Here is a 26,649-nt window from a genome sequence, read left to right on the forward strand (position 1 = left end):
AATGAAAAACAAAAAAAAATAAACCATCATTCACAAGTGAGAAAACCACAAAAAAACCCTCAAACCATTAGTCCCAAAAAGTCTAGCCCTAGAAAGGGCCCATACCTTCTGTATCCACATAACTCCTCTCATTTTGCTCCTCTGGTAACCCCATGCCTGAGTCATAAGGACCTGGACTCACTGGTGAAAGACATAAGACTGCCGACTGCAGCACCTCTTCCTCCAAACCAGTGTCCGGTATCATGGAAGATGATGAAGAAACCGATCCAAATACCTCCTCTGCAGTCCCTGACTCCACTAAACTTAACTGCTGGGAAGAAACAGCCTCTAAGTCCTTTGGTACCTCCATGAACTGCACGCCCACTATCTTCTTTGGAGTCCCCTCTAAACCAGCAGACGCTGTCTCATTTTCCACTTCTTTGTTCCTCTTCCTCCCCTTTCCCCTTCCTTTTCCTTTTCCCTGAACCAAAATCTGCTCCGTCGTATCAGTCACGCCATCAGGGGTATCTCCCCACGACACCCCTTCCATTTCTTCTTCACCACCTTTTACCTTATCACCTTCTGCTGCCCCTCCGTCAGGCACAGCAATATGCCTCATCTCCTTCAACACTTTTTCAATTGGAGGCATGTCATCCACCACTTCCAAGCCATCTGTCTCACGGCCCCATGCAACATCAGCATATGTCTGCTTCTGTTTAGGACAATTTTTAAACAAATGCCCTTCTTCTCCACAGACATTACAGCTCTTATTTTTCTGATAGTCTTTTGAAACATGTCCCAGTTCTCCACAGTTCCTGCATCTCTCTTGTGTACACCCGACCTCTATATGGCCAAAACTGGAACATTTTCTGCAGAACAGGGGCTGCCGTGAATAAAACAGATAACCCCTATCTGCTCCAATAAAGAAATTTGCGGGGGGATGACGGAACCCATCATACCCTCCCTCCTCTTGCCGAAGCAGCACCTGAAACTGTCTCTTCCCGTTCCAAATTTTAAAGCCGTCTCTAAGTAATTTTGCCCCGGAAATCACATCCACATACCTGGACAGGAAAGCACTTATGGCTAAATCCGACACGTACGGATTGTACATATGTACTGTTATAATCCGGAAATTTGTTTTAGCCAAGGACTCCACGGAAAAAAATGATAAAGGCTCTTGATCCTCTTTAGCATTACAAGTATCAAGAAGATACTGAAAGGCTTGTGCGCTATGCAAAGTGACGTCCAAAAATTTAGATGTTCCATTCCTTTGTAAACAAAAGATTTCTTCCGGCTCAAAATTCAAAACTCCCAGCAATACTTCTCGAATAAATTGTTCTCTATCCAGCATCTCCTCCTCCGCTCTTCCCTTCCACAAAAATCTCGCAGTATTCCTAAGCCCAGCCCGACCAGCTGACTTAAATGGATTGTTGTAGGCCATCCTGCACACCGCCTTCTCTTTCTCCTAGTGAACAAATGCTGCGGTCATGCCACACACACTTGATCTAAGCCAAGAGGCCAAGAAGCGATGGCGACTTGGCCCTTGCCCGGGGCCCCCCAGCCCGGACGGCACAGGGGGATTCAAAGGTGGGTGCAAAATTCCAAGCACAAGCAGACCCCCAAAAAACGGGCTGCTGCTTCCAGAGGGGAAATGTGCAATTTAAGCAGGAGAAAACAAAACAAAGCAAAAACACACACATAACACCAAAAACAAAACATAAACTGGCGGAGTGCGTCTTACAAATAGTCATGCCAAGCTGCTATGCTGTGCAAGGTGCCTTGGGTAACTACAACTGTGCCTCGCTGGCTGGCTGGCTTGCTAAGAAGGTCCTGGCATAGGGACATGTTCCACCACACTTGTCTGGTTAGCTGCATGCTCCCAGGAAACAAACTGCTGCTGTCTACATCATCACCACATGTGAATAAAAGAAAGAAAGACAGCAAGAAAGAAAGAGAGAAAGAAAGAAAGAAAGAGAGAAAGAAAGAGAGAAAGAAAGAGTGAAAGAAAGAGAGAAAGAAAGAGAGAAAGAAAGAAAGAGAGAAAGAAAAAAAAAAAGTAAAACGGCGGGAAAATTTGCATCAACACTGGCACTCTCCCTCCAGCAGGGGTAGACAAAATGCTCACAGGAGAGATCCAGATCTGACTTTGACCAACGTTAGAGAAAGGTGTGCACCGTTCCCGGAGGTACTGCAATACCGGGCCGATGCGTGGAGTGGACGGAGCAAGCCCCTGTTCCATCTCCCGATTCCAAAAATCAATTTAATATATGGTCCCCTGATAGGGGACGTATCAGATATTAAACTGATAAGAACAGATACTACACTTGATCTTAGCCAAAAGGCCGAGAAGCGATGGCGACTTGGCCCTTGCCTGGGGCCCCCCAGCCCGGACGGCACAGGGGGATTCAAAGGTGGGTGAAAAATTCCAAGCACAAGCAGACCCCCAAAAAACGGGCTGCTGCTTCCAGAGGGGAAATGTGCAATTTAAGCAGGAGAAAACAAAACAAAGCAAAAACACACACATAACACCAAAAAACAAAACATAAACTGGCGGAGTGCGTCTTACAAATAGTCATGCCAAGCTGCTATGCTGTGCAAGGTGCCTTGGGTAACTACAACTGTGCCTCGCTGGCTGGCTGGCTGGCTGGCTGGCTAAGAAGGACCTGCCATAGGGACATGTTTCACCACACTTGTCTGGTTAGCTGCATGCTCCCAGGAAACAAACTGCTGCTGTCTACATCATCACCACATGTGAATAAAAGAAAGAAAGACAGCAAGAAAGAAAGAGAGAAAGAAAGAAAGAAAGAGAGAAAGAAAGAGATAAAGAAAGAAAGAGAGAAAGAAAAAAAAGAAGTAAAACGGCGGGAAAACTTGCATCAACACTGGCACTCTCCCTCCAGCAGGGGTAGACAAAATGCTCACAGGAGAGATCCAGATCTGACTTTGACCAACGTTAGAGAAAGGTGTGCACCGTTCCCGGAGGTACTGCAATACCGGGCCGATGCGTGGAGTGGACGGAGCAAGCCCCTGTTTCATCTCCCGATTCCAAAAATCAATTTAATATATGGTCACCTGATAGGGGACGTATCAGATATTAAACTGATAAGAACAGATACTACACTTGATCTTAGCCAAAAGGCCGAGAAGCGATGGCGACTTGGCCCTTGCCCGGGGCCCCCCAGCCCGGACGGCACAGGGGGATTCAAAGGTGGGTGCAAAATTTCAAGCACAAGCAGACCCCAAAAAAACGGGCTGCTGCTTCCAGAGGGGAAATGTGCAATTTAAGCAGGAGAAAACAAAACAAAGCAAAAACACACACATAACACCAAAAACAAAACAAACTGGCGGAGTGCGTCTTACAAATAGTCATGCCAAGCTGCTATGCTGTGCAAGGTGCCTTGGGTAACTACAACTGTGCCTCGCTGGCTGGCTGGCTGGCTGGCTGGCTAAGGACCTGGCATAGGGACATGTTCCACCACACTTGTCTGGTTAGCTGCATGCTCCCAGGAAACAAACTGCTGCTGTCTACATTATCACCTCATGTGAATAAAAGAAAGAAAGACAGCAAGAAAGAAAGAGAGAAAGAAAGAGAGAAAGAAAGAGAGAAAGAGAGAAAGAAAGAAAGAGAGAAAGAAAAAAAGAATTAAAACGGCGGGAAAACTTGCATCAACACTGGCACTCTCCCTCCAGCAGGGGTAGACAAAATGCTCACAGGAGAGATCCAGATCTGACTTTGACCAACGTTAGAGAAAGGTGTGCACCGTTCCCGGAGGTACTGCAATACCGGGCCGATGCGTGGAGTGGACGGAGCAAGCCCCTGTTCCATCTCCCGATTCCAAAAATCAATTTAATATATGGTCCCCTGACAGGGGACGTATCAGATATTAAACTGATAAGAACAGATTTTTTTTTTTTTATTAATGGAAAAAAATACACATACAAACATAACTCACAAAACACACTTAAACATCACACATTACAATACAAAAATAACTATAACCACTTATATACAACAAACTCATGAACAGAACCAACACATTACAATCCACTTATAAAAAAACACATTACATATCACATTACATCTCTCCCATATATGCAACAAATACAAAACATAATCACGCATACAATTCCATTTTTGAAACCTTTCTACAGGATAACATGTGCCCCTAACAATATGCCTATCCTACTTCTAATAAACAAGCAGCAAGATCTCATCCCACGCCAGTAGCCCACAGATCTCCACGTCTCCATTCCTCAAGCCTCCATCTTCTCTTCGCCTCTTGTCGGCCAAGTCGCAAAGCGTCCTTTAGGACATAGTTCTCCATCTGACTTAGTCCCATTTCAAGAACAGCCTGGGCAGGCAGGCTCACGCCCTTCACCACCAAACAGTTCCTTGCCTTCCAAATTGCATCACACAGACAGCGTATTAGGACCCACAGCATGCCCCACTGCACTTTGCTCAGTTTCTCTTGGTCTTTCTTCGGGCTCCCATACAGCACACGCTGCCTATGTATGGGCAGCTGTCCCCGGAACAAATCCAGGACGGAGCCTGCCTCACTCCACACCTTCCTCGCCTCCAGACATCCCCAGAGAACGTGACCGACCGTTTCTTCCTCTCCACACTTCTCTCTCGGGCATCTGGGTGACATCCCCAGATTACATGCATGCATCACCGCTCGAACTGGCAATACATCGTGGGCTACCAACCAAGACAGATCTCGATGCTCGTTCATCAGGGCAGGATGGCTCGCGTTCTGCCACACTTCTGGCGTCTCGTCTAATACAAGGCCATGAACCGGACACATATCCCCATTACCCTGCAGAAAGTTAAACAGAGATTTACCATTAGCCACAATTTCAGCCTTACATCCTTCCAGCCCCTTGGACATCACAAATCTTTTAAATAACGCATAATGATAGGGCAGATCAAAGGCTGTTGGCACAGACAAAGGCACGGACATCAACTTTAACTTCCTCAAATAGGAACTAATATAGAATCTCACAAAGCAGGCCCCTTTTGACACACCATTCAGACACATCGCAAAATGCAATGCACAAAACTTTGACATTAAAAACGTCTGGACATCTGGCAACCCTTTCCCCCCTTTAATTTATCCTTCCCCACCACACTCCTCCTCACTCTCTCCCATTTCCCCTGCCAAAAAAAACGAAACACAGCTCTGTTTAGCAGCGTTACCACATTCCTAGATGGTGGGAACACGACCGCCACATACAACAACAGTGGCAATATTACCCCCTTTACCACCATCACCCTCCCCTCCATCGTAAGCCTCCTCAGCCTCCAAAACCCTAGCTTTTTATTGACCCTACTTCCCACCTCCTCCCAGTTCTTACCCCCTGATCCATTAGCATCAAATTTCACCCCCAGAATCTTAATGCAGTCTTCCTTAACTTTTAATTTTATACTACCCCTCCCGTCCCATTTCCCATAGAACATTGCCTCTGATTTCTCCTGGTTCAGTTTAGACCCAGACGCACGACAAAAAACATCAGCTTTCTCCAAAGTCCTCTGAATGGACAACTCATCCCGACAGAGGACATTGACATCATCCATATACAAGACACATTTAACCTCCTGCCCCCCACTCCCAGGAATAGTTAACCCTTTATACACTGGGTCCCTTCTCAAAGCTTGTGCCAGCGGCTCCATACAACAGATAAACAGGAGCGGAGATAACGGACAGCCCTGACGGACGCCACATCCCACACTAACTGGATTTGACAGACACCCATTTACCAATACCCTGCTATACACACCCTTATATAACAGGCCCACCCAGTCTAAAAACCTCTTTGCAAACCCCATTTTTCGCAGAACACCAAACATGAACTGATGCGAGACCCGATCATACGCCTTTTCAAGATCTAAATTTAGTACACATAATCGAATTCCCCTGTCTCTCGCATAACAGATGACATCTCTCATCAATACCAGGCTGTCCGTGATCTTCCTACCTGGAACGGCACAAGTTTGATCCGGGTGGATAACATCCCCCAGCACATCCCTCATACGTTGAGCCAACAATTTACTGAACAATTTAAAATCCTGGTTCAACAATGTAATTGGCCGCCAATTTTTCAGCTCAGCCTTATCCCCCTTTTTAAAAATCAATGTAATAATGCCCTCTCTAAATGAAGGTGGAAACTCCCCTCCCTCCTCCCCACACTCCCGAAACAAGGCCAACAGATCTGGTGCCACTAACTCCCAAAACTTTAAATAGAACTCCACAGGGAGCCCATCCCCCCCCCGGTGTCTTGCCCAGCCTCACCCCCCTGACCACCTCATCTAACTCTTCCCTCGTAAACTCTTTGTCCAACTGCCCTCCATCCCCCACCTCCCGCTCCAAATGTCCTAACACCTCCTCCATAGCCCCCATTTCAATTTCTTTCCTTACATAAAGGCCCCCATAAAACTCCTCCACCACCCTCAACAGCCCCTCTGTAGTCTTAACTAAAGCCCCATCCCTCCCTTTCATAGAGTCTATAAATTTCCTCCCATCCAGCACCTTTTTAAAAAAATACCGACTACACTTTTCATTTTCCTCTAAATGCTTCTCTCTGCTTTTAAATAAGAGCCCCTTCCCCTCCTCTCTACCACCCCCTTCAGTCTCTTTTTCACTTCCCTGATCTCTTCACTAAAGTCCAGCCCTGCATTGTACAATTTAGTTAAACTCTCCAGCTCCTTGAACAAAACCTTCTCCTGCCTTCTCTCCCTCTCTGCCTTCCTCCTCCCCGCCCAAATAAAGAAATGTTTCGTTTTCTCCTTCACCAGATCCCACCACTCTGCCTGGGACCCACAAAGGTCCTTTAAGGACAACCACTGGCCATACCGCTCTCTAAATACCTCACACACCCAATCATCCTCCAACAACTCGCAATTTAACTTCCACACACCCCTCCCTACATCCACACAACCTGTAAGGTCAAAAGCAGCTTTCAGCGCACAGTGGTCAGAGAAAAACATTGGCACCAGCACACACTCCTCGCACTCCACCCTCTGTGAGACAAACACAAAATCAATCCTGGACGCCTGGGTTCCATCCCCTTTCACCCAAGTGAAACCTCTTTCCCCCACATTGTTCACTTTAAAACAGTCCACTAGTCGAAAGTCCTCCACTATTTCTTTTAGCATTTTACAAGATTTATCCAGCTTGAACCCCTTCTTTATCTCTCACCTATCCTCCATTGTTAACCCACAATTAAAATCCCCTGCTACAATAACCGGCCTGCTCCTCACTAATTTAACCCTTAAATCTTCAAATAAACTAGCCCTCCCCTCCACCTCTGGCGGAGCATACACATTAATTAAGCTAAAACTTTTCCCAAAATATTCCCCCTCCACCTCCAGCACCCTACCTTTTTCAATCACTCTATGATCTTTAATCATAACCCCCTTATTTTTAATCAAAATTGCTACCCCATCTGATTTATTTTCATTTGATCCGGACCACACAGATGGCCCATAACCCCACCTCCCCTCATAAGTACTATAGTCCTCCAACCCAGGGATACCACACTCTTGCAAACACAAACTATCACACTGTATCCCACTCAAATATGACAACACCAACGTACACCTATCACGACTTTTAATACTCCTAACATTTATAGTAACCACACTCAGAGCCATTGCAAAACAAGCTAACAGCCATACACATACAGAATCCTGCATCAGGATATTTTTAAAAGGGGCTCCTCCCCCTCCCCCTCCTGGCCAGTTACCACAAATTCCTCCCTCATACTTACCTCACCCGAGGAAAACACTACGACCCCCTCCAGATCCAGGAACGGCTCTCCCCCATTCTTCTCCGCACCACCATCTCCTCTATAGTCACCCCTAGAGGAAACGATTGAACTGGGGGATGAAAAAAACTCCTGTCCTACTCCCCCACTTCCCTGCTTCTTTTTCTTCTTCCCCTTCTTCCTCCCCTCCACCCTCACAAACCCATCCCCCTCCTCACTATGTAACTTCCTTTTCCCTGGAGTCCACTCTTGATCCATATCCTCTGAGTTACCATCCTCCTCCTCCTCCCGTCCTGTTCCCTCAACACTAGCCTCATCCCGCTCCCGCTTTGCACACGGAATACCGCCCCCTCCATCATCCTCCACAGAGCTTACCACCCCACTCCCCCTATACACCTCCTCCCTGCTCCTTCCACTGGACCCCTCCCCTGGGTCCTCACTCTCCTCCTCTGATGGGGACACCATCAAATCTTCCTCCAGAACAGATCCCTGCTGATCACTTCCCCCCTCCCCCTGTGCCTCCCCCTCCCTCCCCTCCTCCCTCACCTCCCCTCTATTCTCCTCCCTCTCACCCCCCTTCTCCTGCTGCTCACTTCCCCCTTTCTGCCTCCCCTCACCCTCCTCCTCCTCCTTCTCCTCCTCACTCTCTTCTCCCTCCTCATACCTCTTAGCCCTATTGGCAAAGGATCTAGGACAATTCATGAAAAAGTGTGTCTCACTCCCACACAGATTACACTTCCTCTGAACTTCACATTCCCTAGCCATGTGCCCCTCCTCTTTACACACATTACACACCACTCTCTTACACACCACCGCTAAGTGCCCCACACCTCCACACTTCCGACACACCTTAGGCTGGCCGAAGTAATGCACATACCCCCTGTCAGCACCAAGTGCAATGTCAGAAGGTATGTGCAGAAACCCATCATATGTCCCTCCACACTCTGGCTTCTCTTCAGTTCGAATAAATCTTTCTAAGACTAAGGCTTAGAGGGTAGTGGCATTGCCCGCTCCCTCCGAGGGTCTGTGAGAGGTTTGTTCGGGTGAGGAGGAACAGAATTTTTTTTTTATTTTTGACTGGCTTTCTTCAGCTCGGCAACTTTTTGGAAGACTAATGCTCAGTCTGGTTTTGGCTTGCCCAATCCAGGCCGAGGGTCTTTCAAGATTTTGTTGACTGTTGAGAGCAGTTTTTTCTTTTTCAGGCGGTTCCAGTTTTTTTCTTTTTCAGGCTTTTCCAGACGTTCCTGGAGTTAGAGAGAAGGAGGACCTACCATCCAGACGACCTTTGATGACCTAGACGACCTCATCCCCAGCCCTTGATTGTAATCGAGATCCAGACCGAGAGAGCAGCAGGCGCCCAGCAGAGGGCGCCATCTGGGAGGAGCAGAGGGCGGCCCCGGACCCCGAGGAGGCGTCACAGCCACGATTCTTCCTACGTGGTCTCGGTGCCAAGCAGCGCCCCCTACTCCGCCAGGGAAGGACACCGTTCACCTGGGGAGGGGGTCCCTCTTGCGAGGCGACCATCTCCTCAGGGACTAAAGTAATAGTTCCTTCAACTGCCCAGATTTGCTGCTTACGTTGTTTCTTTTCCGTAGAGAGAGACAACCCGGACGTCCAGAGGCTTCTCCCACCCCAATCGGAGGAGCCAGCTGAAGGATGGCGTTCCGGCCAACCCAGGAGACTAGGAGGCACAATGCGGTGCGCTTCACAAGGACCCAGCAAGAGGAAACGGAACCAGGACTGACGAGACTGGAGTTCAGCCGGACCATTCTTCAGAGGGGTATGGGTTTTTCCCCTTCTGACTTGAATTGTTTGGTGAAATTGCCAGGGCTTAAGGAAGTGTTTGAGGTCAGTTTTAGGAACCCCCAAAAGTTACAAGAAATGTGGTCCTTTTGGGGGGAGAATAAATATCTCGCTCCATACAAAGAATTTTGTGTGGATGCACTGACAGACAGAGAAATGAAAGTTGTTACTGTCCAATTTTTCAATGAGGCTGTTAGCGACTATGATATTACAACATGGCTTAACCGCTATGGGAGGGTGTCATCAGAAGGGAGGAAAATTACAGATGAAGATGGGGTTTGGACAGGAGCCAGAAAGTGGCTGGTACGCCTTAATGTTGATCCATCGGGCATTGGAGGCGTCCGCCACATTCCAAACTCCATAGTGTTAGGGCCCAACAGAGGGCTGGTATTCTATAATGGGATGCCAAAACTCTGCAGGAAATGTGGGGAATTAGGACACCTGGCGGCCGCATGTACTGTAGTCAAGTGCAGGAACTGCGGCGCCCCCCACGAGACCAGCCACTGCAGAGAAGAGAGGCAGTGCAATTTGTGTGGAAAGAAGGGGCACCTGTTTAAGGACTGCCCCTCTTCCTATGCCAACATGGCCAGAGCCAGCAAGGCAAATACGAACAAGCCTAGGCCTGAGCAGGAAGAGGGAGCAACTAACAAAGATCAGTCCACATCACCACCAACAGTATCCAAGACCCAGACTCCAGCACCACCATCATCACCAGCACCCCCCTCACCCCACCGCCCCCGAGACATGTCCCGTTTTACGAGGACCCCTTCCCCCAGCCCAGAGAGAGAGTACAACAGCTACTCCACTAGCTCCTCCAGTAGCTCCTCTGATGCAGAACACGAGGCAGGGAGGGAGCCCGGACCCAGCAGCGGCCCCCCCCTGAGTAGGGCCCTCTCAGCGCCAGCACTCCCCCTCGGCTCTCGTTATGACGCCATAAGGATTGAGTCCGTGGGGGAGGAAAGCGAAAGCGACAGTGAAAGTGAGAGTGAGAAGGAGGGGAAGGGAGTGAAGAACCAGCAGAGGGTGGGGAAAAGAAAGGGTAGAGACGAGGGGGGGAAAAGAAAGAAGATCAGGATCAAAGACAGCAAGTTGCAGGTGGCCCCCATAGATCCAAAACCAGCTAATGTCCACACAAAGTCCCCAGTCTTGCCCTCGCAGGCAGAGACGGAGGCGAGTGGGACGGCTACACTGCCGCCTAGTGGGCAGGTAGCAGCCAGCCAGGGCATCCCCAGCCAGCCTTCCCAGTCGTTGGCACAAACCCTAGCACACCTCGCAGAAGAGGTGTTCACTAATGCACCGAGGGAGAGGTCGGGGTCAACACCTTCCCTGACCAGCAGTACCTCGGTAGCAATGACCCTCTTCAAGCGAAGGGCCTCCCTTCAAAGCATCCTTGACCCCCTCCCTTGTATGGGCAAAACCAGGGGCCCCCTAGAGGTCCTCCTAGATACAGCACTGGAGGACATGGGAATACCCCTGGACGCGGTAAGCCAGAAGTCTGCTAACAGCTCCAATTCAACAGACGGTAACAGCCAAAGAATGCTGTCTGTCATAACCCCCCCCCAGGACAAAGCTGACCCACACGTTCCGAGGGGCCCTGAGCAAGTTCCACCAGACTTACCTTGTGGGGAGTTGAATAGCCCCAACAACTCTACGTACTGTGCATATAAAGACGGTGCCTTCTTGGACGAGGCAGCAGTGAGTACCTTCTCAGGGGTGATGGGAGTTGCAAATAAGCCCAAGCCCCCTCGAAGCAAGCGTAGAGCTAAGAGTAGGAAGAGTGTCCCGACCTCCCAATCATAGTCGCTATGGGGTGGACGCAGCGACTCCTTTTCTTGTTAGCTACCCTGATGGCCCTGATATGTGTGTCTGTTAATGTCAGGAGCATCAGGGAGACACAAAAAAGATTTGATGTACTAAACTATCTAGCTAACTTGAAAGCAGATCTCATCTTTCTGCAGGAGTGTGGTATTTCGTCGAGCCCTGATTATAGGGACCTGAAGGAGAGTTGGACCCTGGGGGACTCCTTCTGGTCGGGCTCCAACATAGCCAGAGCCGACGGAGTAGGTATCCTGTTTAAAAACCCATTTATTACCTCCCGCAGCAGCAGGGAGGTAGAACCTGGTAGAATTCTGAGCGTGGATGTGACATACAACAACACTCCCCTCAGACTGGTCAATGTCTACGCACCCACTAACCAAAACGAAAGAGTTCAATTTTTTCCACAGCTGCGTCCACTCCTGCTGGGGAACGTACCCGTCATCGTGTCAGGTGACTTCAATTGTGCTCTGAGGGACGTAGACCGGAGCAGGCCACGCAACGACCGCTCTAGTAGAGTTTTGTCCTCCGTAATATCTGATTTCTCCCTGTGTGATGCAGGTAAGGACCTGGTGCCTCCCTTTACCTGGGTGAGCTCATCTGGGACCTCCTTCTCCCGTATAGATCTCGTCCTGCATACCAGCTCCCTTACGAAGACGGCAGTAGACACCCAGGCCGTCTTCTTCTCTGACCATAGGCTCCTGCAGGTAACATTGCAGGTCCCTCAGACCTCCCAGATGGGGTCAGGGGTCTGGAAATTAAACACCTCCTTACTCGATGACCCCTCCATAGCTGCAGCCTATAAGAGCAGGCTTGTTGAGTGGACCACTTTGCGTGACCTATTCAACTCCCCTATAGAGTGGTGGGAGATGGTCAAAATGAGAACTAAGGGTTATTTCATAGCAGCAGGCAAGAGGAAAGCAAAAGAAAGGAGGGCCAAATATAAATACCTGAATGCTGCCCTCCAGCGTCTGAGCCTGCTTCAGCTTCGGGGGTTCCCTGTAAGCGACGAGATAGCCCAGACCAAGCTAGATCTTTCAGTGCTTTGTAGGGAGGAACAACGAAAGGTCATGCACAATGCAAAAGTGCAAAAAATGGAGGAAGACGAAAAGTGTACTCGCTTCTTCTTCCAGAAAACGAGGGAGAAGCGGCACTTGATGTCCTCCATGCTCGACAGCAGGGGGAGGATAGTAGAGGATAGTGAGGGAGTGAAAAAAGTGGTAGAGAACTTCTATAGGGACCTGTATAACATCAAAGCTACAGATGACACCCTGATAGAGTGGTTCCTGAGCCAGTTGGAGCCTGACTCAGTGCGGGACGAGGAGGAGGAGGAGAAGGACCCAGAACTCACGCTGGAGGAGCTCACCCAGGCGGTTAAGACCATGAACACCGGTAAGACGCCAGGTCCAGATGGCATCCCGGGTGAGTATTACCATCTTTTTTGGGACACGCTAAAAGTCCATTTAGCGGAGGTCTACAGAGCGGTCTACAGGGAGAAGCGGTTGGGCCCTTCTATGCGGGAGAGTGTAATTACTCTCCTTCATAAGAAAGGGGAAGTTAAAGATCTACGGAATTGGCGCCCAATCAGCCTCCTTTGCGTGGATTACAAGATACTAGCCAAAGCTCTGATGCTCCGGCTACAAGTACACCTCCCTTTGGTCATTGGCCCTGACCAGGCTTGTGGCGTCCCAGGGAGGTCCATCACGGATATTTTAATGTTAACAAGGGACATTCTGGCTTATTCTAGAGAACGGAACCATCCCCTCTGCCTGTTCAACCTTGACCAGGAGAAGGCGTTCGATAGGGTAAGCCATGAATATATGTACAAAGTGATGGACCAGATGAAATTCGCTCCTGGACTTAGGGAGTGGGTTAAAACCATATATACAAACATTAGTACCCGAGTCTTGGTGAACAGGCACCTGACTGGTAAAATATCTATCCAGTCAGGGGTCAGACAGGGTTGCCCACTATCCCCACTGCTATATGTCGTGTGCATTGAACCCCTCCTGCAGGCAATTCGTAGGGATACCAATATAACTGGTTTCCAGCTGCCTGGATCCAACGGGGTCCAGGTCAAAACAACAGCATATATGGACGATGTGTCACTCATTTGCACCAACACATCGTCGGTACCTCGGATTAGTAATATCCTTGAGAAGTACTGCACGGCGACCGGGGCAGTGATTAATAAGTCCAAGAGCGAAGTCTACGTGTCTAAAAATTGGCAGGTAGATAGGGAACTGTCGGACATGTACCCTGTCAAAAAGGACAAAATCAAGATTCTGGGCCTCATTTTCGAGAACAATAGCTCGGGGGCCCAGAGCTGGACGGCGGCCATTAACCAGGTCCGTAAAAAGATTGGCGGATGGAGCACAAGATCCTTAACAATGACGGGTAGAGTATTAATAACCAAGTCTATACTGTTCCCCATCCTCTCTTATGTAGGAAAAATCTTTCCCCCAGACAGGACCACCAAAAAAGTGGTGGACCGCATTATCCACCGCTTTATCTGGGGCAGCAAGATGGAGAGGGTAAAGCGAGCCACCCTGAGTAAAGCCGACAAGAAGGGAGGTAAGGGGGTCCCGGACGTTGTGCAGCTCACCCGAGTGCAGGGGCTCACGCAAACTATCAAGAACATCCAGGCCCTGGACAGGAAGGTATGTTACATGAATCGTTTCTATTTTGCCACCTGTCTCAGGGCCTTGGGCCTCTGCACTATTGATAACACCGTGCCGTACTCCTGGGACCCCCCATTGTATTATAGAACCTTAAGGGACACTATATATAAATTGGGCTTAGATAAAGCAAAATTGGCCTCCTGGGAATACAAGGCTGTAACTAAATATCTTGCCGGTTCCCAGGAAATTGAAAAAGTAGCTACTTTCTCCCTCACCCAAAGCCAAAAAATCTGGGAGAATGTGTCTCACAGCTGCCTCAGTAATGTCCAGAAGGATATAGCATGGAACACCGTCCACAGTGCACTCCCCACTCGAGCGTTCATGTTCAGGAGGGGACTAGCCCAAGTAGAAACATGCCCCTATGCAAAGTGCCGCAAGAGAGAAACACCAGCCCATATCTTCTGGGAGTGTGATGTGGCTGGCAGTGTCTGGCTCTCTGTCTCTGTCTTCCTAAACAGGTTTGCTGACACGGCCAAGATGACCGCTGAGACTGTGCTCTATGGGCCTGCGGGAGGAATCACTACCAGCACAGCTAAGTGCGTTTGGCGTGTCATCAATGTTGTCAAGCAGATCCTGTGGGAAGGCCGTAACGTCTGTGTCTATCACAAGCAGGAGCTAGACACTATCACCACGACCAGAAGGGCACAAACTCTTATCAAGGACTTTGTAATTCTGGACATCCGGACCCTCGGGAAGGACAAGGCCTGCGCGGAGTGGAGGATCGCCGGACTTCAGGACGTGAAGATGGAATAAAGGAAAAAACTGGAACCGCTAGCTCCTAGGAGCGGGACTACGGGGCACCGCTAAGCCTTTTATTTATTTTGTCATGCCAGCATTCCGCCCTTTTTAGCTGGCATGACCGTTTTTTCAACGGTGCCCTGGTTTTATGTAGTCTTTTTGTTTCAGTTTTACGGACTTTTATTTGATCTACGTTGAATGTTTTATTTGATTTTGTTTTGTTTTGTTTTATGTATCTTTAAGATTTTTAATGTAAACTATTAAAAGTTACATTTTAAGTGTTTTAAAATTTTAGAATTTTAACTCACTGTTTTATACACTGTCCCTTTTCCCCTGTCCCTGTTTTAGATCTAGTTTTATGTTCACTTTTGAACCTTTTTAGAGAGCACTCCCCGGCCCTCACAAGCACTGGTTTTTTATAGATGGTTCTTTTTTTCCAGTCACTTTTAAAACAGCACAGGTTTTTTTCATGTTGATTTTAATCTGTGTCTGTTTTAACCATGTACAAAGCACAATTGTCTTGGTGTTTTTAAATGTATTTTAAATGCTTTTAAAACAAAATGTATGTCTGTATGCATGAATGTCATCTTTAAAAGAAATGTAAAATGAATGAAAAAACGAATGGGTGTAAATGTAAAAAAAAAAATGTAAAATCTCAATAAAAGAGTATATGTCCCTAAGCCTCTCCACAGCTCACACACCACCCTCCATGCCCCAGTCCACACCCCATCATCATCCCTCACTTTTATAGCCTCCCCCTTCACATGGCAATACCTCCTCAACCAAGTGCACACGTCCTGTCCCTTCACCATCTCTGAGCCCATTCTCACAATCACAACCCTTCGTGCATTATTTGTCAGTTTCTCCAAACTCAACTTCTTAATCAGATCATGTCCCCTTAGGTTATGAAACCTGCTCACACACTCCATCATACCCGCTTCAGACATAAAACTTACATCCCATTGGCCTCCTTTCCCTGTCGTAATAATACAGTTTAAATCAATAGGCCTAAACCCCAACACCTTCTGTACAACCCCTCTGGAAAACTCAAGCCTATTCAAAAACAACTTCTCCTCCCCCTGTCGACTCATTTATAGAGAACCTAACACAATTTAAACGGCGTCCCCCAACCCTTGGACCCGCCATTCCAAAAAATTAAGAAGCAATAGAAATATTGTAAAAAACACCCAAAAAGGCAAAAGAAAATACTTAACTAGAAAGCAGATAAGGTGCCCTCAAAGGGTCCCCCTTACCTGCTAAGCAAAACTGGCTCCTGGTCTTCCCTCCTTCGTCCACCACCTCAGCTACCAGCAACCAATATTGCCACCGTTTACCGTTACCGTTACCGTTACCGTACCCGTACCATACCGTACTGTACCGTACCTTACCTTACCTTACCTTACATATCGCTTCCAAATCGAGCTGCGGTCAAGCCACACACTTGATCTTAGCCAAAAGGCCGAGAAGCGATGGCGACTTGGCCCTTGCCCGGGGCCCCCCAGCCCGAACGGCACAGGGGGATTCAAAGGTGGGTGCAAAATTTCAAGCACAAGCAGACCCCCAAAAAACGGGCTGCTGCTTCCAGAGGGGAAATGTGCAATTTAAGCAGGAGAAAACAAAACAAAGCAAAAACACACACATAACACCAAAAACAAAACATAAACTGGCGGAGTGCGTCTTACAAATAGTCATGCCAAGCTGCTATGCTGTACAAGGTGCCTTGTGTAACTACAACTGTGCCTCGCTGGCTGGCTGGCTGGCTGGCTGGCTAAGGACCTGGCATAGGGACATGTTCCACCACACTTGTCTGGTTAGCTGCATGCTCCCAGGAAACAAACTGCTGCTGTCTACATCATCACCACATGTGAATAAAAGAAAGAAAGACAGCAAGAAAGAAAGAGAGAAAGAAAGAGAGAAAGAAAGAGAGAAAGAAAGAGAGAAAGAGAGAAAGAAAGAAAGAGAGAAAGAAAAAAAAAGAAGTAAAACGGCGGGAAAACTTGCATCAACACTGGCACTCTCCCTCCAGCAGGGGTAGACAAAATGCTCACAGGAGAGATCCAGATCTGACTTTGACCAACGTTAGAGAAAGGTGTGCACCGTTCCCGGAGGTACTGCAATACCGGGCCGATGCGTGGAGTGGAAGGAGCAAGCCCCTGTTCCATCTCCCGATTCCAAAAATCAATTTAATATATGGTCCCCTGATAGGGGACGTATCAGATATTAAACTGATAAGAACAGATACTACACTTGATCTTAGCCAAAAGGCCGAGAAGCAATGGCGACTTGGCCCTTGCCCGGGGCCCCCCAGCCCGCACGGCACAGGGGGATTCAAAAGGTGGGTGCAAAATTCCAAGCACAAGCAGACCCCCAAAAAATGGGCTGCTGCTTCCAGAGGGGAAATGTGCAATTTAAGCAGGAGAAAACAAAACAAAGCAAAAACACACACATAACACCAAAAACAAAACATAAACTGGCGGAGTGCGTCTTACAAATAGTCATGCCAAGCTGCTATGCTGTGCAAGGTGCCTTGGGTAACTACAACTGTGCCTCGCTGGCTGGCTGGCTTGCTAAGAAGGTCCTGGCATAGGGACATGTTCCACCACACTTGTCTGGTTAGCTGCATGCTCCCAGGAAACAAACTGCTGCTGTCTACATCATCACCACATGTGAATAAAAGAAAGAAAGAAAGCAAGAAAGAAAGAGAAAGAAAGAGAGAAAGAAAGAAAGAGAGAAAGAAAAAAAAAAGAAGTAAAACGGCGGGAAAACTTGCATCAACACTGGCACTCTCCCTCCAGCAGGGGTAGACAAAATGCTCACAGGAGAGATCGAGATCTGACTTTGACCAACGTTAGAGAAAGGTGTGCACCGTTCCCGGAGGTACTGCAATACCGGGCCGATGCGTGGAGTGGACTAGCAAACCCCTGTTCCATCTCCCGATTCCAAAAATCAATTTAATATATGGTCCCCTGATAGGGGACGTATCAGATATTAAACTGATAAGAACAGATACTACACTTGATCTTAGCCAAAAGGCCGAGAAGCGATGGCGACTTGGCCCTTGCCCGGGGCCCCCCAGCCCGGACGGCACAGGGGGATTCAAAGGTGGGTGCAAAATTCCAAGCACAAGCAGACCCCCAAAAAACGGGCTGCTGCTTCCAGAGGGGAAATGTGCAATTTAAGCAGGAGAAAACAAAACAAAGCAAAAACACACACATAACACCAAAAACAAAACATAAACTGGCGGAGTGCGTCTTACAAACAGTCATGCCAAGCTGCTATGCTGTGCAAGGTGCCTTGGGTAACTACAACTGTGCCTCGCTGGCTGGCTGGCTTGCTAAGAAGGTCCTGGCATAGGGACATGTTCCACCACACTTGTCTGGTTAGCTGCATGCTCCCAGGAAACAAACTGCTGCTGTCTACATCATCACCACATGTGAATAAAAGAAAGAAAGAAAGCAAGAAAGAAAGAGAAAGAAAGAGAGAAAGAAAGAAAGAGAGAAAGAAAAAAAAAAGAAGTAAAACGGCGGGAAAACTTGCATCAACACTGGCACTCTCCCTCCAGCAGGGGTAGACAAAATGCTCACAGGAGAGATCCAGATCTGACTTTGACCAACGTTAGAGAAAGGTGTGCACCGTTCCCGGAGGTACTGCAATACCGGGCCGATGCGTGGAGTGGACGGAGCAAGCCCCTGTTCCATCTCCCGATTCCAAAAATCAATTTAATATATGGTCCCCTGATAGGGGACGTATCAGATATTAAATACTATTTTATTGAGATTTTACATTTTTTTTTCCATTTACACCCATTCGTTTTTTCATTCATTTTACATTTCTTTTAAAGATGACATTCATGCATACAGACATACATTTTGTTTTAAAAGCATTTAAAATACATTTAAAAACACCAAGACAATTGTGCTTTGTACATGGTTAAAACAGACACAGATTAAAATCAACATGAAAAAAACCTGTGCTGTTTTAAAAGTGACTGGAAAAAAAGAACCATCTATAAAAAAACAGTGCTTGTGAGGGCCGGGGAGTGCTCTCTAAAAAGGATCAAAAGTGAACATAAAACTATATTACTAAAACAGGGACAGGGGAAAAGGGACAGTGTGTAAAACAGTGGGTTAAAATTCTAAAATTTTAAAACACTTAAAATGTAACTTTTAATAGTTAACATTAAAAATCTTTTAGATACATAAAACAAAACAAAAAAAAAATCAAATAAAACATTCAAAGTAAATCAAATAAAAGTCCATAAAACTGAAACAAAAAGACTTCATAAAACCAGGGCACCGTTCAAAAACGGTCATGCCAGCTAAAAAGGGCGGAATGCTGGCATGACAACATAAATAAAAGGCTTAGCGGTGCCCCGTAGTCCCGCTCCTAGGAGCTAGCGGTTCCAGTTTTTTCCTTTATTCCATCTTCACGTCCTGAAGTCCGGCGATCCTCCACTCCACGCAGGCCTTGTCCTTCCCGAGGGTCCAGATGTCCAGAATTACAAAGTCCTTGATAAGAGTTTGTGCCCTTCTGGTCGTGGTGATAGTGTCTAGCTCCTGCTTGTGATAGACACAGACGTTACGGCCTTCCCACAGGATCTGCTTGACAACATTGATGACACGCCAAACGCACTTAGCTGTGCTGGTAGTGATTCCTCCCGCAGGCCCATAGAGCACAGTCTCAGCGGTCATCTTGGCCGTGTCAGCAAACCTGTTTAGGAAGACAGAGACAGAGAGCCAGACACTGCCAGCCACATCACACTCCCAGAAGATATGGGCTGGTGTTTCTCTCTTGCGGCACTTTGCATAGGGGCATGTTTCTACTTGGGCTAGTCCCCTCCTGAACATGAACGCTCGAGTGGGGAGTGCACTGTGGACGGTGTTCCATGCTATATCCTTCTGGACATTACTGAGGCAGCTGTGAGACACATTCTCCCAGATTTTTTGGCTTTGGGTGAGGGAGAAAGTAGCTACTTTTTCAATTTCCTGGGAACCGGCAAGATATTTAGTTACAGCCTTGTATTCCCAGGAGGCCAATTTTGCTTTATCTAAGCCCAATTTATATATAGTGTCCCTTAAGGTTCTATAATACAATGGGGGGTCCCAGGAGTACGGCACAGTGTTATCAATAGTGCAGAGGCCCAAGGCCCTGAGACAGGTGGCAAAATAGAAACGATTCATGTAACATACCTTCCTGTCCAGGGCCTGGATGTTCTTGATAGTTTGCGTGAGCCCCTGCACTCGGGTGAGCTGCACAACGTCCGGGACCCCCTTACCTCCCTTCTTGTCGGCTTTACTCAGGGTGGCTCGCTTTACCCTCTCCATCTTGCTGCCCCAGATAAAGCGGTGGATAATGCGGTCCACCACTTTTTTGGTGGTCCTGTCTGGGGGAAAGATTTTTCCTACATAAGAGAGGATGGGGAACAGTATAGACTTAGTTATTAATACTCTACCCGTCATTGTTAAGGATCTTGTGCTCCATCCGCCAATCTTTTTACGGACCTGGTTAATGGCCGCCATCCAGCTCTGGGCCCCAGAGCTATTGTTCTCGAAAATGAGGCCCAGAATCTTGATTTTGTCCTTTTTGACAGGGTACATGTCCGACAGTTCCCTATCTACCTGCCAATTTTTAGACACGTAGACTTCGCTCTTGGACTTATTAATCACTGCCCCGGTCGCCGTGCAGTACTTCTCAAGGATATTACTAATCCGAGGTACCGACGATGTGTTGGTGCAAATGAGTGACACATCGTCCATATATGCTGTTGTTTTGACCTGGACCCCGTTGGATCCAGGCAGCTGGAAACCAGTTATATTGGTATCCCTATGAATTGCCTGCAGGAGGGGTTCAATGCACACGACATATAGCAGTGGGGATAGTGGGCAACCCTGTCTGACCCCTGACTGGATAGATATTTTACCAGTCAGGTGCCTGTTCACCAAGACTCGGGTACTAATGTTTGTATATATGGTTTTAACCCACCCCCTAAGTCCAGGAGCGAATTTCATCTGGTCCATCACTTTGTACATATATTCATGGCTTACCCTATCGAACGCCTTCTCCTGGTCAAGGTTGAACAGGCAGAGGGGATGGTTCCGTTCTCTAGAATAAGCCAGAATGTCCCTTGTTAACATTAAAATATCCGTGATGGACCTCCCTGGGACGCCACAAGCCTGGTCGGGGCCAATGACCAAAGGGAGGTGTACTTGTAGCCGGAGCATCAGAGCTTTGGCTAGTATCTTGTAATCCACGCAAAGGAGGCTGATTGGGCGCCAATTCCGTAGATCTTTAACTTCCCCTTTCTTATGAAGGAGAGTAATTACACTCTCCCGCATAGAAGGGCCCAACCGCTTCTCCCTGTAGACCGCTCTGTAGACCTCCGCTAAGTGGACTTTTAGCGTGTCCCAAAAAAGATGGTAATACTCACCCGGGATGCCATCTGGACCTGGCGTCTTACCGGTGTTCATGGTCTTAACCGCCTGGGTGAGCTCCTCCAGCGTGAGTTCTGGGTCCTTCTCCTCCTCCTCCTCGTCCCGCACTGAGTCAGGCTCCAACTGGCTCAGGAACCACTCTATCAGGGTGTCATCTGTAGCTTTGATGTTATACAGGTCCCTATAGAAGTTCTCTACCACTTTTTTCACTCCCTCACTATCCTCTACTATCCTCCCCCTGCTGTTGAGCATGGAGGACATCAAGTGCCGCTTCTCCCTCGTTTTCTGGAAGAAGAAGCGAGTACACTTTTCGTCTTCCTCCATTTTTTGCACTTTTGCATTGTGCATGACCTTTCGTTGTTCCTCCCTACAAAGCACTGAAAGATCTAGCTTGGTCTGGGCTATCTCGTCGCTTACAGGGAACCCCCGAAGCTGAAGCAGGCTCAGACGCTGGAGGGCAGCATTCAGGTGTTTATATTTGGCCCTCCTTTCTTTTGCTTTCCTCTTGCCTGCTGCTATGAAATAACCCTTAGTTCTGATTTTGACCATCTCCCACCACTCTATAGGGGAGTTGAATAGGTCACGCAAAGTGGTCCACTCAACAAGCCTGCTCTTATAGGCTGCAGCTATGGAGGGGTCATCGAGTAAGGAGGTGTTTAATTTCCAGACCCCTGACCCCATCTGGGAGGTCTGAGGGATCTGCAATGTTACCTGCAGGAGCCTATGGTCAGAGAAGAAGACGGCCTGGGTGTCTACTGCCGTCTTCGTAAGGGAGCTGGTATGCAGGACGAGATCTATACGGGAGAAGGAGGTCCCAGATGAGCTCACCCAGGTAAAGGGAGGCACCAGGTCCTTACCTGCATCACACAGGGAGAAATCAAATATTACGGAGGACAAAACTCTACTAGAGCGGTCGTTGCGTGGCCTGCTCCGGTCTACGTCCCTCAGAGCACAATTGAAGTCACCTGACACGATGACGGGTATCAGATATTAAACTGATAAGAACAGATACTACACTTGATCTTAGCCAAAAGGCCGAGAAGCGATGGCGACTTGGCCCTTGCCCCGGGCCCCCCAGCCCGGACGGCACAGGGGGATTCAAAGGTGGGTGCAAAATTCCAAGCACAAGCAGATCCCCAAAAAACGGGCTGCTGCTTCCAGAGGGGAAATGTGCAATTTAAGCAGGAGAAAACAAAACAAAGCAAAAACACACACATAACACCAAAAACAAAACATAAACTGGCGGAGTGCATCTTACAAATAGTCATGCCAAGCTGCTATGCTGTGCAAGGTGCCTTGGGTAACTACAACTGTGCCTCGCTGGCTGGCTGGCTTGCTAAGAAGGTCCTGGCATAGGGACATGTTCCACCACACTTGTCTGGTTAGCTGCATGCTCCCAGGAAACAAACTGCTGCTTTCTACATCATCACCACATGTGAATAAAAGAAAGAAAGAAAGCAAGAAAGAAAGAGAAAGAAAGAGAGAAAGAAAGAAAGAGAGAAAGAAAAAAAAAGAAGTAAAACGGCGGGAAAACTTGCATCAACACTGGCACTCTCCCTCCAGCAGGGGTAGACAAAATGCTCACAGGAGAGATCCAGATCTGACTTTGACCAACGTTAGAGAAAGGTGTGCACCGTTCCCGGAGGTACTGCAAGACGGCCGATGCGTGGAGTGGACGGAGCAAGCCCCTGTTCCATCTCCCGATTCCAAAAATCAATTTAATATATGGTCCCCTGATAGGGGACGTATCAGATATTAAACTGATAAGAACAGATTTTTTTTTTTTTTTTTTTTATTAGAAAAATTCCACAAATTTATTATACAAACAATTTTCCAAATATATAGTCACATACATCAATAATTACAATATAAACAAACCCTTCCACCTTTCTATTGCTGAATTATACCCCCATTTCAACACATCCCTTTTAACTCTACCCCTTATGTCACTACACACTCTTTCAATTATTACCTCCCCTTTTATCTCTATGTTATTTTTAATCAGTTTATTTCTACATTCCCATAATTCAAACTTAATTAAACTGAGAATTAACCATAACAGCCATTGTTGTTTTGTTTTTGTGGCACTCTTTACAAACCCTTTCAATATTACATCGTATGACAGCTTTGTTCCTGGTACCACCTTGTCTATGATCACTCTAGTTTTATTCCATACTGTTGCTGCAAATGGACATTCCCAAAACACATGTTCCTGTGTTTCTTCCACAAAACATGTTCCCCTAGGACAAAAAGCATTTCTGGTCAGTTTATGTCTGAATAACACCTCCCTTACAGCCATCCTTTTATGAAGCATCATCCAATTTAAATCTTTTAGGTTATTATCTAGCCCCTTTGGCTGAATATTTCCCCAAGTCTCAGGGGCCACTGAACTGTATTCATTATTATAAAATACTTTCACCGATTCTTTATACAGTTCTTTATGCTCTGTGCAGATCTCTACCTCTTTACAGACTGGATTCTGCTTCAGCCACTTCACCGCATGTTGATAATGTCCTGGTAATTGCTCCGCTCTTGGTCCCATGTTATTTATTTTAACAAAATGTCTCATTGTAAATGAAAACCATAATCTAACAAAAAACTGAAAATTATGTTTAAATTCACCCTGCAAAGCTTTACATAAATTTGCCACAAATAAACAATCTAATTTCACAGGAATGTGAGGAACATCCCTCCCTCCTTTCTCCACAGCCTTATACATCTCCCCTCTCTTGATGTACTCATATTTCCCTCCCCACATAAACTCAAAAATCATACGAATAACACTTCTCCTATATCTTGGAGGCAACGGATATACATACGCCAGGTACAACAGAGAAGGTAACACGTCTGTTTTTAGAACCAACACCTTCCCCATATAGGTCAGTTTCCTTGCTTTCCACATATTTAACTTTTTATTCATTTTAACAATTTTGTCTGCCCAATTCTTTAAATCACTACCCCTTTGATAGAAATTAACCCCTAATATTTTAATCCCATCTGAAACTATGTTCAACCCCAAAGGTGTTTCCTTCCTGTTTTCCCAAGCTCCCAAGAACATGACATTTGTTTTACTCAAGTTTAACTTTGAACCCGATGCTAAAGAAAACAAGTCCATTAACTGAAATGCTCTCCTTATATCATTATCAGACTCTAAATATAAACTTGTGTCATCTGCATACTGTGCAATTTTTAATTCCACACCCCCACTCCCTGGAATAATTAACCCCTTCACCCCCTTATCTGCCCTCAGTGCTGCAGCGTAAGGTTCCATGAACAATACATAAAGTAAGGGGGATAGCGGACACCCCTGTCTCACCCCCGACCTTTGTTTAATTAGCTTCCCCAAGTGCCCATTCACATTGACTCTACTCACTACATCTTTATACATTATTCCTAACCATTTGATTAAATGACACCCAAAACCTAACCTCTCCAAAATTCTAAATAAAAACTGGTGGTTGACCCTATCAAATGCCTTTTCTTGATCAAGGCTCACTAAAATTAATGGAATATTCCTGTCCTGTACCCACCAAATTACATCTCTAGTCAATTGCAAATTCCATTGCGCTGATCTTCCCACTACCCCACATGTCTGGTCTTTATGTACAATGAAACCCATCACCCCCCTTAACCTATTAGTTACTGTCTTTGCTAAAATTTTATAATCCACATTTAATAAGGTCACAGGCCTCCAGTTTTTCAAATCCTTAATGTCCCCCTTTTTATATAATAAAGAAATAATCCCTTCCTTCATTGATTTTAACAATTCTCCTCTGTCAAACACTTCCTTTATTACCTCTTTAAACACTGGACCAATAATGTCCCAGAAAGCCCAATAAAACTCCCTTGGCAGTCCATCTGACCCCGGCACTTTATTGTTTTTCATCTCATTTACAGCTGCTGTTAACTCGCTCAACTCAATAACCTTCTCCAATTCAATTTTACTCTCTTCTGGCACTCTAGATCCCAAATTATTTAAAAATGTATCTCCTGCTTTATCATCTATTTTCCTTTCTGAAAACAACTCCTCATAAAAATAACTTGCACTATCTACCATAGACTCATTATCCGATACCTCCCTTCCATCTTTATCTCTTAATCCCTCAATCATTCTTTTCTTTTGTTTCTCCCTCATAGGCTTGAAAAACTGATGACAACATTTTTCATTAGTCTCATAAAAGACTAGTTGGCTTCTAAACATGAATTTAGCAGCTCTGTTACTATAAATCGCCTTTAACCTCTCCTTACACAAACTATACTGCTCCCAATCCATATTCCCACCATTATTATCCTTCACCCGCATCTCCTCCAACCTCTTTTGTAAACCCAATATATCTTTCCTTTCCTCAAATGCTTTTGATTTACAATATCCCTGCGCAAACACCTTAACTTTTCGCTTCACATCCTCCCACCAATCAATCCAGGATTTGTAATAAGGTTTCAATTCCACCCACTCATTAAAATATAAAATAAATTGTTCCCTAAACTTTTTCTCTTCTAAAATTTTGCAATTCAATTTGCAATACCCGACACCAAATACTGGCCCGTCTAATATTACCCCTAAAGAAATCATATCATGATCTGAAAACCAAACAGGCAAAACAGAAAAATGTTCTAAAGTCAAATCATTGGTCACAAAGAAATAATCAATTCTACTCTTTGCACCCCTAGAATTTCTCCAGGTAAATCCTGGCTTTCCTTTATTTAACTTTTTAAAAGAATCTATTAAATTAAAATTAGACAAAATCAACCGTAAATCCTTGCAACTAAAATCTTCTGATTGAACTGCATCTAAACAGACATTAAAGTCTCCCCCCACTATTACATGCCTATTTGTCATTAATACATCCCCCAAACCCCAAAATAATTCTTTTCGCTCTTTCCTTGTTGGAGGAGCATATACATTAATTAATCTTAACTTTTGTCCCCTCCCATCCACATCTGCTACTAGTACCCTCCCTGGCACCATAGAAAAAGAATCCTTCACTTCTAACCCTCTATCCTTAAACAAAATCCCCACCCCTGATGAGTGCACACCCCCCACACTCCATCTCGATTCCCCCTGATCCCATTCCCTTGAAAACCCCTTTATGTCCCCTTCATCTTTTAAATGTACTTCTTGCAAAAAACAAACTGAAAACTTAATATACTTGAAAGAATTTAACACAGATGCTCTTTTCTGATTATTCCTCAAGCCCCTAACATTAACTGAAATTAAATTAATTGAAGCCATTTATAATTTATATTATTAAAAATAAACCCTTTATTTAAGCTTGGCTTGTAGGTCCTACTCCTTCCTCTTGTATTGCAGGTAAAATAGGTACAGCCAATGTAGTCTCATTAAATTGTTGGAGTTGAGCATTGTCCAGAAATTCCTCAACATTAAAATCACTGCTTTGTAATCCTAAATCCGACCGACATGGGCTCGCTGGTGACAA

General features: G+C 46.4%; 6 non-coding genes and 2 pseudogenes across 6 annotated transcripts; all 8 read right to left on the reverse strand.

Annotated features, from left to right (window-relative positions):
- Positions 1–2,142: 2,142 nt before the first annotated feature.
- LOC131738236 (U2 spliceosomal RNA) lies at positions 2,143–2,333 on the reverse strand. Its single transcript, XR_009329800.1, has one exon. It is a non-coding gene; the product is annotated as a U2 spliceosomal RNA (small nuclear RNA).
- Positions 2,334–2,939: 606 nt separating this feature from the next.
- On the reverse strand, positions 2,940–3,130 carry LOC131738261 (U2 spliceosomal RNA). The gene has a single exon (XR_009329825.1). It is a non-coding gene; the product is annotated as a U2 spliceosomal RNA (small nuclear RNA).
- Positions 3,131–3,729: 599 nt separating this feature from the next.
- LOC131738454 (U2 spliceosomal RNA) lies at positions 3,730–3,913 on the reverse strand. The gene has a single exon (XR_009329976.1). It is a non-coding gene; the product is annotated as a U2 spliceosomal RNA (small nuclear RNA).
- Positions 3,914–16,866: 12,953 nt separating this feature from the next.
- Positions 16,867–17,057, reverse strand: LOC131739084 (U2 spliceosomal RNA). Its single transcript, XR_009330251.1, has one exon. It is a non-coding gene; the product is annotated as a U2 spliceosomal RNA (small nuclear RNA).
- A 578-nt stretch (positions 17,058–17,635) lies between these two features.
- LOC131738346 (U2 spliceosomal RNA) lies at positions 17,636–17,825 on the reverse strand. The gene has a single exon (XR_009329909.1). It is a non-coding gene; the product is annotated as a U2 spliceosomal RNA (small nuclear RNA).
- Positions 17,826–18,402: 577 nt separating this feature from the next.
- Positions 18,403–18,558, reverse strand: LOC131738618 (U2 spliceosomal RNA; annotated as a pseudogene).
- A 3,608-nt stretch (positions 18,559–22,166) lies between these two features.
- LOC131738567 (U2 spliceosomal RNA) lies at positions 22,167–22,258 on the reverse strand (annotated as a pseudogene).
- Positions 22,259–22,834: 576 nt separating this feature from the next.
- Positions 22,835–23,016, reverse strand: LOC131738540 (U2 spliceosomal RNA). Its single transcript, XR_009330012.1, has one exon. It is a non-coding gene; the product is annotated as a U2 spliceosomal RNA (small nuclear RNA).
- Between the last annotated feature and the right edge of the window lie 3,633 nt (positions 23,017–26,649).

This window comes from Acipenser ruthenus, chromosome 10, assembly GCF_902713425.1.
Source record: "Acipenser ruthenus chromosome 10, fAciRut3.2 maternal haplotype, whole genome shotgun sequence".
Lineage (NCBI taxonomy): Eukaryota > Metazoa > Chordata > Actinopteri > Acipenseriformes > Acipenseridae > Acipenser > Acipenser ruthenus.